General features: G+C 44.3%; 1 protein-coding gene and 1 long non-coding RNA gene across 2 annotated transcripts in view; one reads left to right on the top strand and one right to left on the bottom strand.

The window, feature by feature from the left end:
* Positions 1 to 23,972, bottom strand: part of CACNG3 (calcium voltage-gated channel auxiliary subunit gamma 3) — a 123,518-nt gene that overhangs the window by 69,258 nt on the left and 30,288 nt on the right. The gene's annotated exons all lie outside the window — the stretch shown is intronic.
* LOC120943298 lies at positions 22,327 to 23,324 on the top strand. Its single transcript, XR_005750283.1, has 3 exons — positions 22,327 to 22,410; positions 23,029 to 23,204; positions 23,302 to 23,324. It is a non-coding gene; the product is annotated as an uncharacterized LOC120943298 (long non-coding RNA).

Below are 23,972 nucleotides of genomic sequence, written 5' to 3'. Positions count from 1 at the left end.
CTTTTGGAGGGCCGGAGAGAGTGTGGCCAGCCTGGGCAGAAATGTCTCCAGCCTGGCATCAGTGAGAATGAATATGGCCTCAGGGTTGGTGGTCAAAGACGTGGAATAGTGCTCCTATTAGGAGGAGGAGGAGTAGCATCCCGTCATTGGTATCGGTGGAAGAAATAGACCATTGTTGGTGTCAGTGGGAGGAATAGTGCCCCAAGGGCCGGATAAAGGAAGGCAAAGGGCCGCATCTGGCCCTTGGGCTGCAGTTTGGAGACCCCTGGTGTAGTATATTAAAACAAGGAGTAATTTATTTGAAGACAAATGGATTCTTACATCAAAATACATTAAAAAGTACAATAGGATAAAAACCACAGCAATTAGACACCTTTTCACGTCACTTCTGGTCCGTGACTCTCTCCGGCCACATGCTACACGTTACGTCACTACTATGTCCCCTGATGAAGTCACATGCCGTGACGTAACTCCTAGGGCGTTAAATCATTATTTTGATGTAAGAATCCATTTGTCTTCAAATAGATTACTCCTTGTTTTAATATACTAGACTATGGAGAGCATTTTATCTATTTCATTCCTTATGTAAACCGGAGCTCATAGCGATATATTGGAAGCTTGAAGCCTGGAGTTTGGCACTTGGATATTGGTATCACCTCATTTGATTGGTTGGTTGGTTCTGTCCAGCTCAGTAGATTGTGTTAAAAAAAGGTCTGGATTCTTTTCTAAATGTACATAATATAACTGGGTACTAACATTTATAATTAGAGTTGATCCAGGGAAAATCCGATTGCCTTTCGGGGATCAGAAATGATTTATTTTCCCTGCTGAAGGATTGTGTCTATGGGATTTTATTATATATGTTTTCCTTTATTGGTTGAACTAGATGGATTTGTGTATTTTTTCAACCTGACTAACTATGTAACTATGACTACCAGTGTAAGAAGTCACTTCTACATTGACCCTCAATGAAAGGGATTACATCTACACTGACCATTAATGTAAGGGGTCACTTCTGTTTCAATATGTTTATTGGCTTTCAAAATAAACAAGAAGTTACAAAAGCAAGCCTGTAAATCGCCCACACAGGGGCTAGAAAATGGGTGAAGATCACCAATAAACAGTAAAGATCATAATTACGCAAACCAAAGTGACATAAATCTCAAATTAAGGGATGATACTGAGAAATAAACACTACAGAAAATGCCATGTCCCCAAAATCGACATGCCTTTACTGGAGGGGATGTTCTTCTTCTGAACCATCCCCCCCCCCCCCCATGCCCATAGGTGGCGAACAGGAGCAGTGAGGAACTAAAGAGTAGGCAAGGAAAGCGGAAAAACTGGAAAAGAGGGTCATAGGTAAGAGAGAGAAGGAAAGAGGGGAAGGTGGTAACTCAGACTCGGAAGCCCCAAAGGGAGAAATCAGACAAAGGGAGGAATCAGACAAGGCCCAAGCAAGTGAGTGAGGGGAACTCATAGGAGATCCATGGTTCCCAAACCTTGAGAAAGGCTATGCGTTGGGTCTTCCAGGCTTGAGCTATAGTCCGTTTAGCCACAATAAAAAGATATGTGACCAGCTTTTGCTGTGAAGCGTATAAGCCAGATATTGGACAATGGATTAGGACTAACTTGGCACCCTTACGGACTGTTTTGCCCCGTACACACAATCGCAATTTTCGTCGGGATAAACTCAGATGGATTTTTCTGACGGAATTCCGTTCAAGCTGTCTTTCATACGCACGGTCACAACAAATTCCGACTGTCTAAAACGTGGTGACGTACAACACTACGACAATCCAAGAAAAATGAAGTTCAATGCTTCCGAGCATGCGTCGACTTGATTCTGAGCATGCATGTTTTTTTTCTCCGTCGGAGTTCCACACAGAGGATCGGAATTTGCGATAGAAATTTTTGTTCATCGGAAAAGAAGAGAACATGTTATTTTCCTAAGTCCGTCGGAATTTCCGATGGAACAAATCCGATGGGGCACACACACGGTCGGAATATCCGATAAAAAAGTTCCGTCTGACTTGTACACTTTGTCAATATTCTTAAAAACATTTTTTGTATTATCTCAATGTACAGTAAAGTTGGTCACTGAAATATGTACAAATCAAACTTCTTCCTCTGAACGATCCCTGGTGTCTCAATTTGTTCCATCTAACTCATGTTAGCAGATAAATTATATGTCATCCTGAAATGAGCTTTCTGCATCCGTCATTCAGCGTACTATCTGCACAGAAGTGTTATTGGGATTTTTCCATTTGGATTGTTTTAGTTAAACTACATAAGTTTTGGGTCCATTTTATTTAACAATTGTTGTATAGTCAGTTTTTTTACTTTTACCTACAAGTAATTCTCGGCTGAAAGCCCGGCAGACGCCGGACCTTGCCGGAAAGAATTCTCCCACGCGCAGAGGGCTGGAGCCGCAATACCTGGAAGACACGCAGAGGCAACATGTCAGCTACCTCGTTCTAAGGTAAGTATTTCATTATGCCTTTTGCCTTACAGGGGTAAAAAAAAATAAAAAAATACGAGGGTATACAACCGCTTTAAATGTGTACATTTTAACCCTTTCATGACTAAGCCTATTTCTGACATTTGTTGCTTGCAAGTTAAAATCTGTATTGTTTGCTTGAAAATTACTTAGAACCCCCAAAAATGATATATATATATATTTTAGCAGAGACCCTAGAGCAGGGATATGCATTTAGCGGACCTCCAGCTGTTGCAAAACTACAAGTTCCATCATGCCACTGCCTCTGGGTGTCATGTTTGTGGCTGTCAGGGTCTTGCTATGCATCATGGGACTTGTAGTTCTGCAACAGCTGGAGGTCCGCTAATTGCATATCCCTGCCCTAGAGGATAAAATGGCGATCTTTGCAATATTTTATGTCACACTGTATTTGCGCAACGGACTTTCAAATGCAATTGTTAAGGAAAAAAAGACACTTTCATGAATTAAAATAAAATATTTTTTTTTCTCAGTTTAGGCCGATAGTATTCTTCTACCTATTTTTGGTAAAAAAAATCGCAATAAGCGTTTATAGATTGGTTTGCGCAAAATGTATAGCGTTTGCAAAATAGGGAATAGTTTTATTGCATTTTTATAAAAAAAAATGTTTTACTACTAATGGCAGCGTTTTTTTTCGTGACTGCGACATTATGGCGGACACATCGGACAATTTTTACACATTTTTGGGACCATTGTCATTTTCACAGCAAAAAATGCATTAAAAATGCATTGTTTACTGTGAAAATGACAAATTGCAGTTTGGGAGTTAACCACTAGGGGGCACTGAAGTGGTTAAGTGTGACCTCATCTGTGTTTCTAACTGTAGGGGGGCGGGGCTGGACGTGTGACGTCATTGATCGTGTTTCCCTATATTAGGGAACACACGATCAATGACAGCGCCACATTGAAGAACGGGGAAGCTGTGTTTACACACAGCTCTCCCCGTTCTTCAGCTTCCGAGGACCGATCACGGGACTCCAGCGGCGATCGGGTCCGCGGGTCCCGCAGCCGTGGTCACGGAGCTTCGGACCGGGTCGAGGGCGCGCGCCGTGGGCACACGCCCGCCACCCACGGCTGAGCACTTAAAGAGGACGTACAGGTACGTGCTTGTGTCCAGCCGTGCCATTCTGCCGACTTATATCTGCAGGAGGCGGTCTTTAAGTGGTTAAAAAATAAATAAAACATTTGTTCGAGAACAAAATGCTAAAAAACGGTAACGCAGAAAAACCCTAAAAACGCTAAAAAACGCTATTGCAAAAATGTTGAAAAAAGTTGAAAACTCACTGCAAAGCTACTGGCGTTTTTATAACGTTATTTTATCGTCCAGTGTGCATGAGGCCTAAATATTAGTCCAAGGTGCCACTATCATGGTTACAGATACTTAGCGATCACGGCAGTTCTGGCAGCATCAGTATTATGATGCAGAAAATGTCATGCAATGCGATGTTTGGCACCTAATAACAATGTGCCGGATTATCAGCACTTAGAGAACCTGCACCGAAATCTCTTATCAGAATCAAACACTAGACGGGACCATATTGCCTCTCTGCAGATCTGAGGCTGAGTCCTGCCATGCAGATCGGTTCACACAATCGGATTGTCTCTTGAGAACTTTTCTTATAACTTTTGCAGTTTACGGTCCATTAGTACACAAATCTCACTTTATGCTTCCTTTGATTATTCATGAAAGCTTTCTTTCGGCGCCCAACGCTATCCGTCTCCTCTGCCTTTTTCTGCCAGAGCTTCTCTCCAACTCACATCAACATATGTTTGGAATTTAAAGAAACCAATTAGATTTATTTTTTTTAATTATTTACAAGAAGGTTTTGGCTGTGTGCCTGGAATTGTACCTTTAATGAGCAGTCTGACATTCCCAGAAATGTGGTTTGCGCAGGGTTTAGATGCGCCGCATTACACAAGGTAACGCTGGCGGTTGCATGTTATTGGGAAGCCCTGCTCGCCCCGTGGCCTGCTTCCAGTGGTGATGGGAAGTGAATTATAGATTACATTGCCTGTAAAATTAAACATCAGGATTGCCCAGGAAGAATGAAGACACAGTGCAATGTATTTCACACACACACACATCATTGGTACCAGAAGCATCTGGACTGATTATCTACAATGCGTGCGATGCTTCAGAGGGACATGAAGAACTTTAGGAACAATAAAAGAAATACACTTATGTTCTAACCAATAGTCAAAGGAGTCTTAACTATGAGAGGCAAAGACAGAGAAGAAAAGGAGAGGAGAATGTGAGGAGAAAGGAGGAGAAGGTGAGGAGAGGAGAAGAAGAGGAGAGGAGAAGGAGGGGAGAGGAGAGGAGAAGGAGGGGAGAAGGTGAGAGGAGAAGGTGAGGAGAAGAAGAGGAGAGGAGAAAGAGAGGGAGAGGAGAAGGAGGGGAGAGGAGAGGACAAGGAGAGGAGAAAGTGATGAGAATAGAAGAGAAGGTAAGAAGAGGTGAAGGAGGAGAAGAGAAAGAGAGGAGAGGAGAAGACGAGGAAAGTAGAGGAGAAGGTAATGGGAAGAGAAGAGAAGGTAAGAAGAGGTGAAGGAGGAGAGGAAAAGAGAAGGAGAAGAGAAGGTAAAGGAAAGGAGAAGAGAAGAATCATGGGAGGGTAAGGTGAGGGGAGGAGAAAGGAAGGGGAGGAGAGGCCAAGGGAATGAGAAAAGAGGAGAGGAGAGAAACAGGGAGAGAACAAGCAAAGGTGAGGTAAGGGAAGTAGAGGGGAAGGAGAAGAGAGAAAAAGGGAGAGCAGAGGAGGGCGGTCTTTTCGCATGGACACCACTGGGCACTGCCCATGGGTCCCAAGTGCAGATTCAGTTCAGCAGGTGGAGGAGGTAACTTTCAGCTGCTGCAGGGAAATCCACAAAAGATTAGTTGCAGTGATTTCACCCACCCAACGTACTGATCACTATCAGATTATCCTCGCAACCTGCAAACGCTGCCAGATTTCCTCCTTTCCTTTCCTACTGGCAGCAGCTGCGGGCAAACAGGTGTATATTCTAAATATGTTGTTTACTGGCCCCTTCCTTTTCTAAGTAAACACGGTGAGTGATCGGTACTGATCACTCACTGTATTCGTTCTTAATTAAAACATAGTAAACTGTGTTTACTATGCTTCAGGTAACCATCTCCCTGGTAGGAGGCCCAGTGCATCACTTGGGGGCCAATGATGCTGTTAAGGTGACCCTGGAGGAGAGGAGAAGGAGAGGAGAGGGAAAGGAGGAGGGGGAAGGGGGAGAGGGAAAGAAGGAGAAGGGATTGGAGAAACAAAAAGGAGAGGAAAGGAGAATATAGGGGAGGAGAGGGGAAGGAAGGTCAGTAGAGGAGAGGGGAAGGAGGATAGGGGAGAAACAGATAGGAGAGGGAAGGAGAATAGCGGAGAGGGGAGGGTAGGAGAGGGGAAGGAAGGACAGTAGAGTAGAGGAGAGGGGGGAAACAGAGAGGGGAGGAAAGGAGAATAGAGGAGAGGGGAGGAAAGGAGAAAAGAGGGGAGGGGAGGAGAGGGGAAGGAAGGACAGTAGAGGAGAGGGAAAAGAGGAGAGGGGAGGAAAGGAGAATAGAGGAGAGGGGAAGGGAGGAGAAGGGAAGGAAGGACAGTAGAGGAGAGGGGAGGGAGGAGAGGGGAGAAACAGAGAGGGGAGGAAATGAGAATAGAGGAGAGGGGAAGGTAGCTCAGTAGAGGAGAGGGGGGAAACAGAGAGGGGATGAAAGGAGAATAGCGGAGAGGGGAGGGTAGGAGAGGGGAAGGAAGGACAGTAGAGTAGAGGAGAGGGGGGAAACAGAGAGGGGATGAAAGGAGAATAGAGGAGAGGGGAGGAAATGAGAATAGAGGGGAGGGGAGGAGAGGGGAAGGAAGGACAGTATAGGAGAGAGAAAAGAGGAGACGGGAGGAAAGGAGAATAGAGGAGAGGGGAAGGGAGGAGAAGGGATGAGAGGACAGTAGAGGAGAGGGGAGGGAGGAGAGGGGAGAAACAGAGAAGGGAGGAAAGAGAAGAAGAAATAAGATGGAGAGGAGAGTGAAGGAGAAAATGGAGAAAGGTAGAGGGGAGGAGAAGGGAGAGGATAAGAAAAGGAGAAGGGGATGAAGAAAGAGGAGAGGAGAACACAGGAGGGAGAAGAGGGAAAAGAAGGTGACGGGGATAAAGACAGAAGGAGAAAGGCAATAGGAGAGGGAGGCAAAAGGGGAAATAATTGTGGCAAGTATATAAAATATCAAGTGAAGATTAATAACTCAACCATAGGTGTGCGCAGTCTATTGCATTAGGGTTTCCCCCCTAAAGCTCAAACACGCGTGCGTGCGTGCGTGCGTGCGTGTGTGCATGTATGTGTAATATATACACACACACGCATTATAAATAAATGTAAAAAACAAAATGTATTAAAACATGGACAGTGTTAGTAGAGCAGTGGACATGTCAGTAGGGCAGAGGTTGGTGTCAGTCTTTTTTTATTTATATTATTTTATTTTTGTATTACTTTTTACAACTTTTTTAGGAGCCTCATTGGGTGGTTTGGTGAAATATCAGCAAGGGAAAGCTGCGTCGCACAGGGTGATTAGGGAGTGCCCTGGCACATCCGGCACACCCCCTGCGCACACCTACATCAGAGAAGGAGAGACAGAAGGAAGTAAGGGTGGGCACATCATATATGTGGAATTTAGACAGAGAAGTAATGCACAGTTAATCACAAAGAAATAATAATATTGTATTATTTTGTATAAAGTTTAAACTGTCTTTTCTAATATTAAAACCGACATGCTATTTCCAGAGGACATTGCGTCTTCTACTAAAGGTGCCCCTGGACGTAGTAGGACATTCAGCTGTTCAGACGCGATCTAGCCGCCATCTGGCACCTCTGAGACAGCTGCCTCTGCCATAAACACAAATGCTCGGCTTAGTTTATTGCTATGAAGAAGGAAGGGGAGGAAGGGGGAGGAAGAGAGCGGTGCAGACACGCACTGCTAATGACACTTTTCTGAGGGGGGCACAGTAGCAAGATTTCAAACCTGTTGATGCCCCTCCTGATTGGCTAGCTGGTGTCTGTCTGTCCCGATAGAAATGAGACTGCCATACCACAAATGGGCTCATCATGTGGCAGACCTGAGAGCTTAACTCCTAGACAAAACTCTGAGTCATCTTTTTGTTTAAGTCTTCCATCTGGGCACACTTGAGATGTCTGGCCTTCCACTATAATTTATGCATCATTTACATAAATATTTGCATTTCCTACAGCCACCTATTCATGTACAAACATATACAGTATATAGGTAGACACGTCTGTAACCCTGACAAGGAAAAGGTTTTTGTGTGTGATCAGAGACAGTTTACAGGCATGGCTGCAAGAGGAGATTTCCATTGCAGAACATACAGTAGATTAGCCAGTGTTCAGCTGTCCTCCATCCACTAGGGGGCGAACTGTGGATCCAGAGTAGACTGTTAGAGACAGTGAGAGAAAATTAGGAGGACTGTGGGAACTGTAGTTCCCAAAGAGACTTGCATTACAGCTTTGTTTTGAACTTCAATTCCCAGAGACACTGAGGAGGCTTTGTTTCAAAAAGAGAAAGAGGGGCATTTGGCAAGGGAACTGAGGGTTTCAATGGACTGCTGCACCTGGGTGATAGAGACAGACACAGCGGCAGCCATTCCAGAGTATGGGGGGTGTCATGGACCTTGGAGTGCTGGAGTGTTTCTACTTGAAATCCTAATTTATGTATTTCAGAAGATGGGACAGTACTGACAGTTCATTGCAGGAGATACTGGACATATTACAAGTGGTTTATTTTGTCCTGACTAGGTCAATAGGACAATGACCCTTCAATGCTTAGCTCAGGCTATTGAAATGCTAAGTGGAGCCGGCTTGTGAAATACCTTTTTATTGTGTTCTGCAGGTGAATAGCTGTTGTCAGAGACGGGACGTCTCTGGGAGATAATTACCTCAACTAAATGTCTTTTAGAATGTGATTGAAGTTCATTGTATGTGTATTGTATAGTGGGGAATTGCAGACGAGACGCCTAGTCACCTCGTCAGGCTAAATGATTAGATAATTGGCTCATGTTAATTATTCTGATTGCTTCGTTGTACCTGTAACGCTGTAGTAATTACCTCTTCTATATGCGGAGCCAAGCTGTCTAGATAACGTATTCTGTTACAATTAGTAATTAACTTCACTGATGTCATTATCTAAAGAAATGTGTCTTGTCAGGGTCGGCACCAGAGTGTCTACCTAAAATCTGTATGAAAGCCCCAGTGTGTGAAAAGGGGGTGGATATTTAATTGTTCTTTGATTGATGATAAGCTTGTAAACTGTATATAACCAGCAGAATGCTGCCAATAAAGAGAGTCCTGTTTGAACATACATACAGCCTGCCTGGTGTTTTGTTCTAATGGATCCCGAACGGCACATAGCTGTAGTTCGGATCCCGGAGCCTTGGATGACCGAACCATCAGACGTTGCAATCTGCAAGCTGACTCAATAGTAGCAGAGGAGTGTCGGGAGAGCGGAAGCGAGCTAGTGTCTCGTCACAGGGGGATGCCCTGAACTCCAGCCATTCCAGAGTTTCGAAGGATGCCCTGAATGCTGGCTGAGCTTGCTGCTTGATCCAGGTGCTGAGGACACTGACCAGGGTGCACTTTGCCAATGGGTGGAAGGAGATCCCATGCTAGCACGAAGTGGTAAGAGTCTGCTGGCCAACCCTACCTTAAAACTTACTAAAGTGGGACAGTTGTCTACAAGAACTGCAGTAGCTGTGATTGCATCAGTTCTTAACGACTTCCAGTCCGGGCCAATTCTAAAATTCCTCTCCTACATGTAAAAAACATATTTTGTTTTGCTAAAAAACAACTAAGAACCCCCAAAAATTATTAATATTTTTTCTGTTTCAATATTTTTATTGAGGTTTCAAAAATCATAACAGGCCATGGTTTGCCCATGCAAGGGTGACATTGAACAGGCATGTAAAGAGTAACATAACAGTAAACTGTTATCAGGACCATAGAGGACCAGGTTAAAAATTACATCATATTCTCATTATTAAAACTATGAGAAAACAGCGGGATCCACAAGGTGTAAAGTACAGTTTGCTAAAATAACAAAATGAGCATAAGGTGGTAAGATTTAATGTGTGACCGTGTCACCGATCCGTCTGCTTCCGTATCCTTTCCTGTATTCATACATTCATTCAGGGGAAAGGTTTTCATGACCCTGTGAAAACACACACTAAATTTAAACTCCAGTCAGCTCTGCTTTGTTACCCATGTCTGAACTCTATGGCCCGGATTCACAGACAGCGGCGCACATTTATGCCGCCGTAGCGTATCTCCTGTACGCTACGCCGACGCAGCGCAGAGAGGCAAGCATGAAATACACAAAGCCAATGCTGCCTAAACTGCGCTGGGTTTCGAAGGCGTAAGTCGGCGTAGGTGGAAGTGGGCGTAAGCCATGCAAACCCATGCAAATGAAGCGTGACCCCATGCAAATGATGGTTTGAGAGCCAGACAAGTACGTTGAACAAACTGCGCATGCGTCGTGTCATGGGCGCATCCCCTTGTGCATGCTCATAACCACGTCGGAACAACTACCTAAGATACACCGGATCACTGCCTACGCCATGAATGTAATCTACGTCCATCCAGACACACGTCCAACGTAAACTACGTAAAAAACGCTGGCTTGTGTTCCCTGATGCAGACCTTTACATGTCTGCTGCTGAGTTACACCTCCTTTATAGGGCTTAACTTTACGCCGGACGTACAACTTACGCGCACCTCTCGTAGCCTGCGTCGGGCGGGCGCAGGTTCGTGAATCGCTGTATTTTCCTCATTTGCATATTTGAATGGCTAATCAATAGCAGCGCCACCATGCGGCCAGCCTAAATGTGCGCCCACCCTACGCCGGCGTAGGCAAGTTACGTCGCCGGAATTAAGCCTGTTTTTAGGCGTATCTTAGTTTGTGGGTACGGTGCACAGATACGACGGCTTATATTTGCACTTACGCGGTGTATCTGGAGATACGTCGGCGCAAGTGTCTAACTTGTTTAGACAAATTCGTTAATTCAGAAACATCCAAATTAACGAAACCCCATTTAACGATTTTTTTTTAATTTGAATATTCGGAAATTCCAAAATTTGTAAATTCAAATTCATCCGAAGTTACAAATTATCCAAAATTTTTCGTGTTTTTCTTTTTGTTCTTCTTAAAGTCTTAAGATGCCGCCCAAGCGCACTGCACCTTCTAAGGCTTCTGGCAATTTTGACCACATCCAAAATGTGTGTTTTTTCACAATTCGTGGGTGCTCTACGAACGTAACCCCTGCAAATTTCGGTGGTTGGGTGGGGGGTAGACTGTAACCTTGTCTTTTATATTTTACCAAAAAATTGGGTAGTTATTGCATTTGCTTGGTTCCAGAAAATGTATCATGTTTGGAGGTTTTACATAATATTTAGGGCTAAAATGATTTTTTAAAACGCGTGTGCACAAACTTCTCTGGCAGCGAAAAGTTGAGTATTTGGGTAGAATTGGGTAGTTATTGCATTTGTTTGTTGTAAAATTTACTTTAGTGTGTTTTTTTTACTGATATATTGCATTTCTTATGCCGCGTACACACGACCGTTTTTCGGGTTCTAAAAAATGACGTTTTTTTTAATGTCATTAAAAACGATCGTGTGTGGGCTTCAGAGCATTTTTCGGGTTCTGAAAAACGGGCAATTTTTTTTCTCGAACGTGCTCTATTTTTTTACAACGTTTTTTAACATTGTCGTTTTTCGGGTTGTAAAAAATTATTGTGTGTGGGCTTTAACGACGTCAAAAACCCACACATGCTCAGAAGCAAGTTATGAGACGGGAGCGCTCGTTCTGGTAAAACTACCGTTCGGAATTCGTAAGCACATTCATCACGCTGTAACAGACAGGAAAGCGCGAATCGTCTTTTACTTACACAAAATCAGCTAAAGCAGCCCAAAGGGTGGTGCCATCCGAATGGAACTTCCCTTTTATAGTGCCGTCGTACGTGTTGTACGTCACCGCACATTTTTTTTTCACAATCGTGTGTAGGCAAGGCCGTTTTAATGATCAAGTTGAAAAAAACGTCGTTTTTTTCTAGAGCCTGAAAAATGTAATTTTTTTAAAACCCGAAAAATAATCGTGTGTACGCGGCATTAGACCTCTGCGGCAATATCGCGTGACATAAAAAATTGGAACTACCACTATTTTATTCTCTAGGGCAGTGGTCTCCAAACTTTTCAAACAAGGGGCCAGTTTATTGTCCTTCAGACTTTAGAAGGGTCGGATTGTGGCCAGTGGGGGCAGAAAATGTCCCAGCACCAGTGAGAATAAATATGGCCTCGGGGTTGGTGGTCAGTAGGAGGAGGAGTTGTGCCCCTATCTGTAAGAGGAATAGTATCCCATCATTGATATCAGTAGAAAAAATAGTGCCCCCTTGTAGGTGTCAGTGGGAGGAATAGTGCCTCATATCAGTTGGAGGAATAGTGCCCCAAGGGCCAGACAAAGGCTATCAAAGGGCCACATCTGGCCCTCGGGCTGCAGTTTGGAGACCCCTGCTCTAGGGTGTTTGGTTTCAGAAAATATACCATGTTTGGGGTGTTTACATAATATTTAGGGCTAAACTGATTTTTTTAAACATGTGTGCAAAAACGGCTCTGGCAGCGAAAAGTAATTTAATTACGGTTTACATCTACTTTAACTTTTGCAATGTTTGATGGCTATCGGCATAGGCGTGCGCACAGGGTGTGCCAGGTGTGCCTGGGCACACCCTAATCACCCTGTGTGGTGCAGATTGCATCAAAATATACTGCGCTAAACATGCAGTAACGCACAGAAAAATACAGCATTAAATGGCACATAACACACAAAATATACAACGTTAAACGTGCACTAATGCACAGAAATATGCTGCATTAAACGTGCAGTAACTGGAATATACTGCTTTAAACATGCAGTAATGCACAGAAATAGACCCCTGATATTTCACCAAAGCTCCCTAATGGGGCTCCTAAAATAAAATAAATATATAATAAAAATAAAAAACTACTGACACTGCCCACTGCCCTACTGACACCAATCTCTGCCCTACTGACACCGTCCACCGCTCTGCTGACACCATCAGTATACTGTATATACACATGCAAATATGTTTGAGCTTTGGGGTGCAATAGGCTGCGCACACCTATGGCTATCGGAGAAATCCCTAAGGCCTAGTACACACGAGAGGATTTATCCGCGGAAACCGGTCCGCGGATAAATTCCAGCGGATCGATCCTCTCGTGTGTACGGGGCCTAAGTGTTTCTGTATTTGTCTGGGGTTGTTCTTTAACCACTTCCCGCCCGGCCTATGGCCGATTTACGTCCGGGAAGTGGTTATGAAATCCTGACAGGACGTTCTAGAACGTCCTGCAGGATTTCATGCCGCGCGCGCCCGTGGGGGCGCGCATCGCGGCGATCGGTGATGCGGGGTGTCAGTCTGACACCCTGCATCTCCGATCTCGGTAAAGAGCCTCCGGCGGAGACTCTTTACCACGTGATCAGCCATGTCCAACCACGGCTGATCACGATGTAAACAGGAAGAGCCGTCGATGGCTCTTCCTCACTCGCGTCTGACAGACGCGAGTAGAGGATAGCCGATCGGCGGCTCTCCTGACAGGGGGGGTTAGCGCTGATTGTTTATCAGCGCAGCCCCCCCTCGGATCGCCACACTGGACCACCAGGGATGCCCACCCTGGAGCACCAGGGTGGGCAAAAAAAAAAAAATGCCAAAAAAAAAAAAAAAAAGTCTTAAAAAAAAAAAAAAAAAAAGCATAAAGAAAAAAGATGCCAGTCAGTGCCCACAAATGGGCACTGACTGGCAACCTGGCAAAAATCAGTGCTGCCACCCCAGTGTCCATCAGCGCCACCCCAGTGTCCATCAGTGCCACCCCAGTGTCCATCAGTGCCACCCCACAGTGCCCATCCATGCCCAGTGCCCACCTATCAGTGCCCATCTGTGCCACCCATAAGTATTCATCAGTGCCGCCCATGAGTGCCCATCTGTGCCGCCTATGAGTGCCCAGTGCCGCCCATGAGTGCCCATCAGTGCCGCCTATGTGTGCCCATCAGTGCCGCCTATGTGTGCCCATCAGTGCCGCCTATGTGTGCCCATCAGTGCCGCCTATGTGTGCCCATCAGTGCCGCCTATGTGTGCCCATCAGTGTCGCATACCAGCGCCGCCAATCAGTGCCACCTCATCTGTGCCCGTCAGTACTACCTCATCGATGTCCATCAGTGCCATCTCATCGGTGCCCATTAGTGCCGCCATATCAGTGCCCGTAATTGAAAGAGAAAACTTATTTACAAAAAAATTAACAGAAAAAAATAAAAACGTAATTTTTTTTCCAAATTTTCAGCCTTTTTTTAGTTGTTGCGCAAAAAAAAAAAAATCGCAGAGGTGATCGAATACCACCAAAAGAAAGCTCTATTTGTGGGGAAAAAAGGACGCCAATTTTGTTTGGGTACAGTGTAGCATGACCGCGCAATTGCCATTCAAAGTGCGACAGTGCTGAAAGCTGAAAATTGGCTTGGGCGGGAAGCTGCGTAAGTACCTGGTATGGAAGTGGTTAATGTGGTGGGGTACGGTCCTGGCATCAAGCATGGATTAACCATCGTCATTTGCATAAGACGCAAGCTTCGGAATCCTTCGTCTCCAGCTCCTCACCTTCTCTGACACATCAGAGAAGACTGATGGAGACAAAGCCTTCGTCAAACACTGTAAGCCACCTGAATTTTTTTTTTTCCCCGCGATATGACATAATGCCGCAGAAAATACACCTCAAATAAGATTTGTATTAATCTCTGGAACTGTGCAGATGAAATGAGTCTTCAGTGGGATTAGCTAAGTGTAATAGACCAGCTGCCAGGATATAGACAGAAGTCGGCAGCGGAAGATCTGTCCTCCTTTCATGAATTACAAACAAAAAAATAAAATATTGGAAGCCTGGGTGACAACACGATTGTTTAAAGGGAATACAAAAGAAGGGTGCCGTATAACAAGCGACATTTTGCTGATCAGATAAATTCCCCCGAGAATGTCAAAGACTGAACTTGTAAAGGAAGCTCAGCCTGTACAAGAATAGCGTCTATATTTACCTTACCGTCTTCAAACGACGAATTTCACAGAATTGTGAGAATTAGAATAAAAGGCGCCATTAAAAATGTTGTAAAATGCCAATGTAAAAATAGTTACTGTTAAATGTGGCATTTTGCCGATCAAATAGATCTCTGGTGCCCAACCTTAGCCCTATAGACCACATGCGGCCAGGAATCATATTGTATGAGCAAAACGTAATGTACAGTGTTTGGTGTGAAGATCAGGGCCCAGATCCACAAATGAATTACGCCGGCGTATCTATTGATACGCCGCATAATTTCTACAATGCCCCGTCGTATCTTTGTTTTGTATCCACAAAACAAGATACGACTGAATGTGGGCTCGATCCGACTGGCGTACGTCTTAGTACGCCGTCGGATCTTAGGTGCATATTTACGCTGGCCGCTAGGTGGCGCTTCCGTTGATTTCTGCGTAGAGTATGCAAATGAGCTAGATATGGCGATCCTCAAACGTACGTCCGCCCGGCGCATTTATTTACGTTGTTTCCGTAAGGTTTTTTTAGGGCGTAACGTTGCCCCTGCTCTATGAGGCGTACGCAAGGTTAAGTATGGACGTCAGGCCAGCGTTGAATTTTCCGTTGTTCACGTCATTTGCGTAAAACGTTTGCGAATAGGGCTTTGCGTAAATTACGTTCACGTTGAAAGCATTGACTATTTGCGACGTGATATCGAGCATGCGCACTGGGATACCCCCACGGACGGCGCATGCGCCGTTAAAAAAAAAACGTCATTTACGTGGGGTCAAGATGTATTACCATAAAACACGCCCACATCTTAACCATTTGAATTCCGCGCCCTTACGCCGACACATTTACACTACGCCTCCAAATTCTTTGTGGATATGGAAAATACGCTGTAAGTTACGGTGGCGTAGTGTATCTGAGATACGCTACGCCTGCCTTAAAGATAGGCAGATCTTTGTGGATCTGGGCCCAGATGTCCACACACACGGGAATGTGCTTCTTTTACAGGTGACCCTGTGGTGACATGATCACGTTAAAAAGAAGTAAGAGTTTTTGAAGAGAGCTGAGGGATTAGAACCTCTGTCAGATTTTTATTGATGTCTGTGCCCTAGAGCTGCACGATGGCTAAAATAAGAATCACGATTTTTTTGCTTAGAATAAAGATCCAGATTCTCTCACGATTCTGTCAGCGTAACATCCTCTTTCACATGATACAAAAACATTGGGCTAACTACTGTTTATTTTTTTATTTTAGTTTTATTCATTGAAGTGTAATTTGATAGGGCCAATAGGGTACATTTTTGCTATGCTCCCGTAAACTTTAGCACACATTGGGCTAGATTCAGAGAGAGTTACGCCAGTGTATCAGTAGATACGCCGTTGTAACTCTGAATCTACGCCGTCGTAAATTTAAGCGTATTCTGGAAACCAGATACGCTTAAATTAGGCTAAGATACGAGCGTCGTAAGTCTCCTACGCCGTCATATCTTAGGGTGCATATTTACGCTGGCCGCTAGGTGGCACTGTCGTCAATTTCAGCGTAGAATATGCAAATGAGCTGGATACGCCGATTCAGAAACGTACGTGCGCCCGGCGAATTTTTTTACGTCGTTTGCGTAAGGCTTTTTCCGGAGTAACGTTAGTCCTGCTATATGAGGCATAGCCAATGTTAAGTATGGACGTCGTTCCCGCGTCAAATTTTGAAAATGTTACGTTGTTTGCGTAAGTCGTTCGCGACTAGGGCTTTGCGTAAATTAAGTTCATGTCAAAAGCATTGACTATTTGCGACGTGATTAGGAGCATGCGCACTGGGATACGTTCACGGCCGGCGCATGCGCCGTTCGTGAGAAACGTCATTTACGTGGGGTCATGTTTCATTTACATAAAACACGCCCACCTCTTGACAATTTGAATTTGGCGCGCTTACGCCGGCAGATTTACGCTACGCCGCTGCAACTTATGGAGCAAGTGCTTTGTGAATACTGCACTTGCCTCTCTAAATTGCGGCGGCGTAGCGTGAATAACATACGCTACGCCCGCACAAACTTAAGTCCCCCTACCTGAATCTAGCCCAGTATGCGTACAGTGCATGGACAAGGTTTTTGATAGGATCTTAGGGCCAGATTCACAGCGTTGATACGACGGATTATCTCAGATACTCCATCGTATCTCTCAGAGTATCTATGCGACTGATTCATAGAATCAGTTACGCATAGATAGCCCTAAGAGCCGACAGGTGTAATTGTTTTACACTGTCAGATCGTAGGATGCAATACCGCGGCCGCTGCTGGGGGGAGTTTGCGTCGTAAACCAGCGTCGGGTATGCAAATTAGGAGTTACGGCGATCCACGACGGTTTTTCGCGTTTGCTACGTCGCTGCTAGTCTAGTTTACCGTCGCAAAGTTAGTCGTCGTTTTAGCTGCCCTAACTTTACACAGCCCATGTTAAAGTATGGCCGTCGTTCCCGCGTCGAAATTCGAAAAAAAAATTTCTTGCGTAAGACGTCCGGGAATACGGAAGTACGCTACACACGTCGCCGTTTGGAAAAATTACGTCACTTCGCGCAAAGCACGGCGGGAATTTCGAAACGGAGCATGTGCAGTAGGTCCGGTGCGGGAGCGCGCCTAATTTAAATGGCACACGCCCCTTTGAATTACGCAGGCTTACGCCGGAGGCCGCCGGCGTAGGTTTTCATTGCAAGTGCTTTGTGAATCAGGCACTTGCGATGAAAACTTGCGGCGGTGTAACGTATCTACGATACGTTACGCCGCCGCACTTCTACGTGAATCTGGCCCTTACTGCCTGCGAGATCCTATGTGAAATGATACACTCCATGTGCATAAGCATTACATCTGAGTGTTACAGATTACCGCTACTATTGCCCCTTTACCAATTAAAGCTTTCAAATTCATGCTCTCGACAGACCCTTTAAAAAATGAATTGTATCACGTTTGATATTTTTCTTTGTAAGATCCATCATAAAAGATCAAAGGAAACATACTTAAAGAAAGAAAAGGGATGTACAGCATAGAAAAAAAACAGTGTAAAATAAATATACCAAGCCATTTACCGTAACTACTAGGACCCAGACTAGAGAATACAGTTCCTTTAGAGATGTGCACAAAGGAAAAAATATTTGCATTTCTCTTTCATTCCTTAAAGAGGAAGTAAACCCTCTGCAAAAAAAAAAAAAAAAAAAACACCCTGCAAGACAAAATCATAATGAGCTAGTATGCATATGAATTACTTACCTGAGATCGAAGCCCCTGCAGCGGTCCTCATTCCCCTCCTCCGTCACCACCATCTCTCCCGGAGTGACTTCCGGGTATCACGGCTCCGGGAGCCGCCAGTCACGGCTCGATTGCTGTTAGAAATGGCACGCTCAGTGCGCCTGCGCCGTTGTCTACGCGCATGCGCCATAGACATCGGTGCCTGTCTTTTTTCCAGTTTTTTTGTAGGTTTAGGAGATATTTCTTGCACCTACAGGTAAGCCTTAATATAGGCTTACCTGTAGATAAAAGTGGTCTATAAGGGTTTACAACCACTTTAAAGCGGAGGTTCACCCAAAAAATAAAATGTTAACATTACATTCAACCGAGTTGTCCTAATGACAATCGGCTGTCTTTTTGTTTTTTTTCCCCCCGTACATACCGTATTTTCACCGCCGCTTCCGGGTATGTCTTCTGCAGGACTGGGCGTTCCTAATTGATTGACAGGCTTCGGACCGTCGCATACAGCGCGTCACGAGTTGCCGAAAGAAGCCGAACGTCGGTGCGCAGGGGCCGTATAGAGCCGACTCGCAGTCCGGCTTCTTTCGGCAACTCGTGACGCGCTGTATGCGACGGTCCGAAGCCTGTCAATTAGGAACGCCCAGTCCCGCAGAAGACATACCCGGAAGTGGCGGTGAAAATACGGTATGTACGGGGGGGAAAAAAAACAAAAAAACAGCCGATTTGTCATTAGGACAACTCAGCTGAATGTAATGTTAAAAATTTATTTTTGGGTGAACCCCCGCTTTAAGTAAATCATTTTGTTTTGTCATAATCGTTATGTTAGAATGATTTGTTTCCTATATTAATTTTTTCGAACCAAGTCAGATTTTCGGAAGTTATGTTATTCTTTTGTTATTTTGGACTATTGGCTATACCCCTGCTAGTCCAACCCACAAAGAAAAATGGAATCAGCTGATTGGATGATATTGACTGGAGTCACATGCATCCCAAAGTAACGGAACAAAGTAAATTTTGGATCCATTTGTTATGGTATGATTCAGAGATTCTGATGGATCCGCCTCCATCCAACCCAAACACAATAGGAATCATCTTTTTTTTATTTTTATACCTTAAAGCGGGAGTTCATCCAAAAATCAACTTTCTGCAGTTAGATCCAGCATACTGCTGACATCTGCAGTATGCTGGTCTTTTTTTTTTAATCGTTTTATCGTTTATCGTTTTAGCGGTATTTCTTCTAAGGCTCCGAGCGGGGAATCCTGCGAGGAAAGGGCGTTCCCGAAGGCAAGCAAGTTGATTGACGGCCTTCGATAGCGCGTCACGGCTTCCGAAAATAGCCGAGGTGACACTTGGCTGTTTACGGCGCCTGCCGTGTAGAGCTGACTGCGCAGGCGCCGTAAATTGCCGAGTGTCACTCGTGTGTATTTTCGGAAGCCGTGACGCGCTATCGAAGGCTGTCAATCAACTTGCTTGTCTTTGGGAACGCCTATACCAGGAAGTAATCCCTGCTCGTAGCGATAGAAGAAATACTGCTAAAACGATAAGTACCAAAAAAAAGACCAGCATACTGCAGATGTCAGCAGTATGCTGGATCTAACGGCAGAAAGTTGATTTTTGGGTGAACTTCCGCTTTAATGTATTTATTGCAATATGTTTCCATTTCATATGTAGATGCGTTTTTTATAATAATAAAAAATGTTAATGCAAAAAGATTTGACTGATTATCCATGAGTCCAAGACTACCGCGCTGCTCTTATCCAAATAAAACGAATATAACCAAATTAGTATGTATTTATTTGTTATATTATTAACTTGAATTAATTTCCTTATTCCCAAGTGACTTTGTTTGTTGGGCCGCACACATAAATATTAAATTAACTCTCAACCCCCAATACAAAAAGAATCTTATTAGAATATTCACGCTACAATAAAAACAAACGGACCCAAATAATTTGTTATATTGTTACGTTCTTTCGGATGCTTCAATCAATAACAAAAGGTCCAAATTATGGCATCACGTCATCCGAATGAAATGAATGAATTTGTTGTTTTCGTTATAATTTATTTTGGATTCGTTGAAATTAGCTACTGCTGTGATCCGGAGACTTCTTGCCTATATGAACCCCAGCTTTAGATGCACATCACTATTCTGAATTGTCTTCCTGATAGTGACAGCTTAGCTTATTGTAGTTTCCACCAGGCGTACTATGTGACAAGGTGACAATACAGAAGCACAATTGGAAACAGAGGCATACCTACAGGGGTTGCAGAGGTCGCAATTCGAACCCAGCCCCATGAACCAGGGGGTCCGTGTGGCTTCCCTGTTCACCAGGAGGGTTGGCAGAGGCAGCAGCATTTAGAGCAGGGCCCTCAAACTGGTGGCCCTCCAGCTGTTGCAGAACTACAATTCCCATGAGGCATTGCAAGGCTGACAGTTAGGCCTTGTACACACACGATCAGTCTAAACCAATGAAAACGGACTGAAGGACCGTTTCATCGGTCCAAACCGATCGTGTGTGGGCCCCATGGGTCAGTTATCCTTCGGTCCAAAAAAATAGAACTTGCTTTAAAATTGAACCGATGGACGCCTAATCGATAGGTCAAAACCGACAGTTAGTATGCAAAAGCATTGGTTAAAAACCTGCGCATGCTCAGAATCAAGTCGACGCATGCTTGGAAGCATTGAACTTCATTTTTCTCAGCGGATGGACTGATCGTGTGTACAGGGCTTTAGAAGCATAACTCCCACAGGCAGAGACATGATGGGACTTGTAGTTCTGCAACAACTGGAGGGTCGCCAGTTTGAGACCATTGATATAGAGTAACCCATGCCCTCAGTATTCCTTCTGCACCGACTGAAAGCCTGTTTCTCCTTCTCTCCCTCCCGCAGGCATTCAGTGGCTGCAAAAAGAAAATGGAGGGGGTTGGTTATTTTATATGCTGCCCCTCCTATCCAAGTCCTGCTGCCCCCAGACCCATGTGTGCTCTCCTGACCCCCACCCGCTGGCCCCCCCTCCCCTAAAAGCATTGCCAGGTTCCCGCCTCCCCTCTTCCTCTCGTTGGTTGCAGGGGATATGCCAGAATAGAGAGCGGGGGAAGGGGCCAACCAATATGTCATTAACCAGCCCCATCTTTTTCTGAATGGACAGAGTTTGTGATCGGTACCGATCACTGGTTCTGTCCATTCATAACTGGAGCCTCGTAAACAGTGTTTACTAGGCTTCAGTGTGTGAATGAAAGATAAACTCTGTACATTCTCTGTCCATTCATTCTGTGCAGCTCAGGCTGCAGAGATGGAGATTGAGGGCTGTGTTCTCAATCTCTTTTCTCTGTCTCAAAGGTAAAACATTAGGGCCCGGATTCACGTAGAACCGCGTATCTTTGTGCGTGCGTAACGTATCCTATTTACGTTACGCCTCCGCAACTTTGACAGGCAAGTGCCGTATTCTCTACGTGCCAGTGGCGTCCCTTGAACAGCGCTAGACAGTGCATGGCGCGGTATGCATGTGCGGCTTCGGCCCTGCATGCGTCCCAACGCCATGACGTCACTTCTTCATTGAGGGGGTGATGGTAGCTGCCGGGGCGTTGCTCACTGGAGCGCCGAGGGAGCTGCTGAGTGCTTGCCCAACGGCAATTGGAACAACGGTGGGGAGAGAAATGTTGACACCTGATACCCATTGATTTAGACTCTATTTAAGCTTCTTATCTTCCTTGGATCTTATTGTGATCCTGGGACAGCTCCCTCCACATATACATTAGGATGGAGCCTATGTAAGTACTACTACATAGCATATTTCCATTTATCCCCCCCTTTTTGCTATTACCCCCATGGTACATTTTTAATCTTTTTATATTATTATTCAATGCTACCTACCAACACTGGGACATGCACTCAGCACTGTCATTCACTTCCTCACACACATTTTTATTTACCATTTATATTCACCCCCTTTACTTGCAATCACATTTATTCTGGCACACACTCTCACTTTTTTTTTTTATCCTCTTTTGCCCCTTTCACACATTTCATCGACATACACACTCACATTTATTTGTTCACCACACTCTCACACATTTCTCTTAACCCTTTTTCCCCCCTCATTCACATCACACTGACACCAGTATGATGTTCATTTTACCAGTACAAAACCTTGGGTTTTGGTATATTTCCATCCACACCTTTGCAATACCAGCATTGGTGTATCAAGACTTAGTAACACAGTCTACTTTAATACTTACCTCCTACATACGCCCATGTTTATGATCCTATTAGACCGTCACATGTGGTCGGGGTCATAGCCCAATGGATGTTATCTATGCTTATGCAACATTATTAGTACTCACATTATTACTCATATTTAATTAAACTAAATATTTAATCAATACAGGTGTCCTCTTGGTCGTCTCCTCCCCCCCCCCCTGGGAGGGAGATGATGACACCTGATACGAATTGATCTAGACTCTATTTAAGCTTCTCACCTTCCTTGGATCTGGATGTGATCCTGGGACAGCTCCCTCCATACATACATTAGGATGGAGCCTATGTAAGTACTATTACTGAGCATACTTCCATTTATCCCCCCCTTGTTGCTACACCCCCATGGTATACTATATAATTCCTTGATATTATTATTTAATGCTACCAACTAACACTGGGACATGTACTCGGCACTGCTATTCACTTCCTCACACACACTTTCATTCACCATTTATATTCCCTCCCCTCACTTGCAATCACATTTTTTCTGGCACACACTCACTTTTTCTTTTATCCCCTTTTTTGCCCCTTTCACACATTTCTATTGACATATACACTCACATCTATTTGTTCACCACACTCTCACACATTTTTCTTAACCCCTTTCCCCCCCCTCATTCACATCACAGTGACACCAGTATGATGTTCATTGTACCAGTACAAAACCTTTGGTTTTGGTATACTTCCATCTACACCTTTGCAATACTAGCATTGGTGTATTAAGATTTACTAATATATTCCATTTCAATACTTACCTCCTACATACGCCCATGTTTATGATCCTATTAGATCGTTACATGTGGTCGGGGTCATAGCCGAATGGATGTTATCTATGCTTATGCAATATTATTAGTACTCACATTATTACTTATATTAAATTAAACTAAATATTCAATCAATACAGGTGTCTTCCGGTCGTCTCCTCCCCCCTATGGTCCACACTTGTGACTCCTTGTAAGCCCGGTTTGGTGGGTTCCCGTCAAGCGGAACGGGGGTTTCTCTTGCTATGGGGGTCTTCGGATCATTTTTACTTCTCAGCAACCTTCTCTGATTACATATTAATTCATTAACCCTTGAGTGGTAAATATAATTTCAACAATATTCTCTCAGCAGATGTTAAACATTTTTGTTAGAGGGATGTAACTTTAATAATAATTTTTCTAATTATATCTATCAGAGTACAATTCCCCTGAAGAAGACTGTGACAGTTTAGGTCGAAACGCGTCGGGGTACTCATATGGAAACAATTGAATCATGATGTAACGTTTATTGTATTGTTGATTTTTGCCACTGTTATTTTTATTTTCATGTATAATCAGAGTGTACTATATGTATATTATCTACATTATTTTTCAAATGCTCCAACCATGTTGTACATTTTATTGTAATTCAATGTTGAAACCAAGTAAAGATTTTAACTTCAATATCATCCAACCACTCTTATTTATTGAGAACATCATGCCGCTAAAAAACCCCACTGGGGGACCTTCCCATTTTTGTTAGTGCCGTATTCTCAAACCAAAGTTGCAGCGGCGTAGCGTAAATAGGCCGGTGTAAGCCCGCCTAATTCAAATGTGGAAGATGTGGGCGTGTGTTATGTAAATGTAATGTGACCCCACGCAAATGACGCTTTTTACGAACGGCGCATGCGCCGTCCGTGAAAGTATCCCAGTGCGCATGCTCCAAATTAATCCACAAGAAGCCAATGCTTTCGACGTGAACTTAAATGACGCCCAGCCCTATTCGCGAACGACTTACGCAAACGACGTAAAATTTTCAAAATTCGACGCGGGAACGACGTCCATACTTAACATTGGTACGCCTCATGTATGCCTCATATAGCAGGGG

This window comes from Rana temporaria, chromosome 6 (genome assembly GCF_905171775.1).
Source record: "Rana temporaria chromosome 6, aRanTem1.1, whole genome shotgun sequence".
NCBI classification, from domain to species: Eukaryota; Metazoa; Chordata; class Amphibia; order Anura; family Ranidae; genus Rana; species Rana temporaria.
Note: the sequence above shows the minus strand (reverse complement) of the source record. Positions and strands in the feature narration are given on the sequence as shown.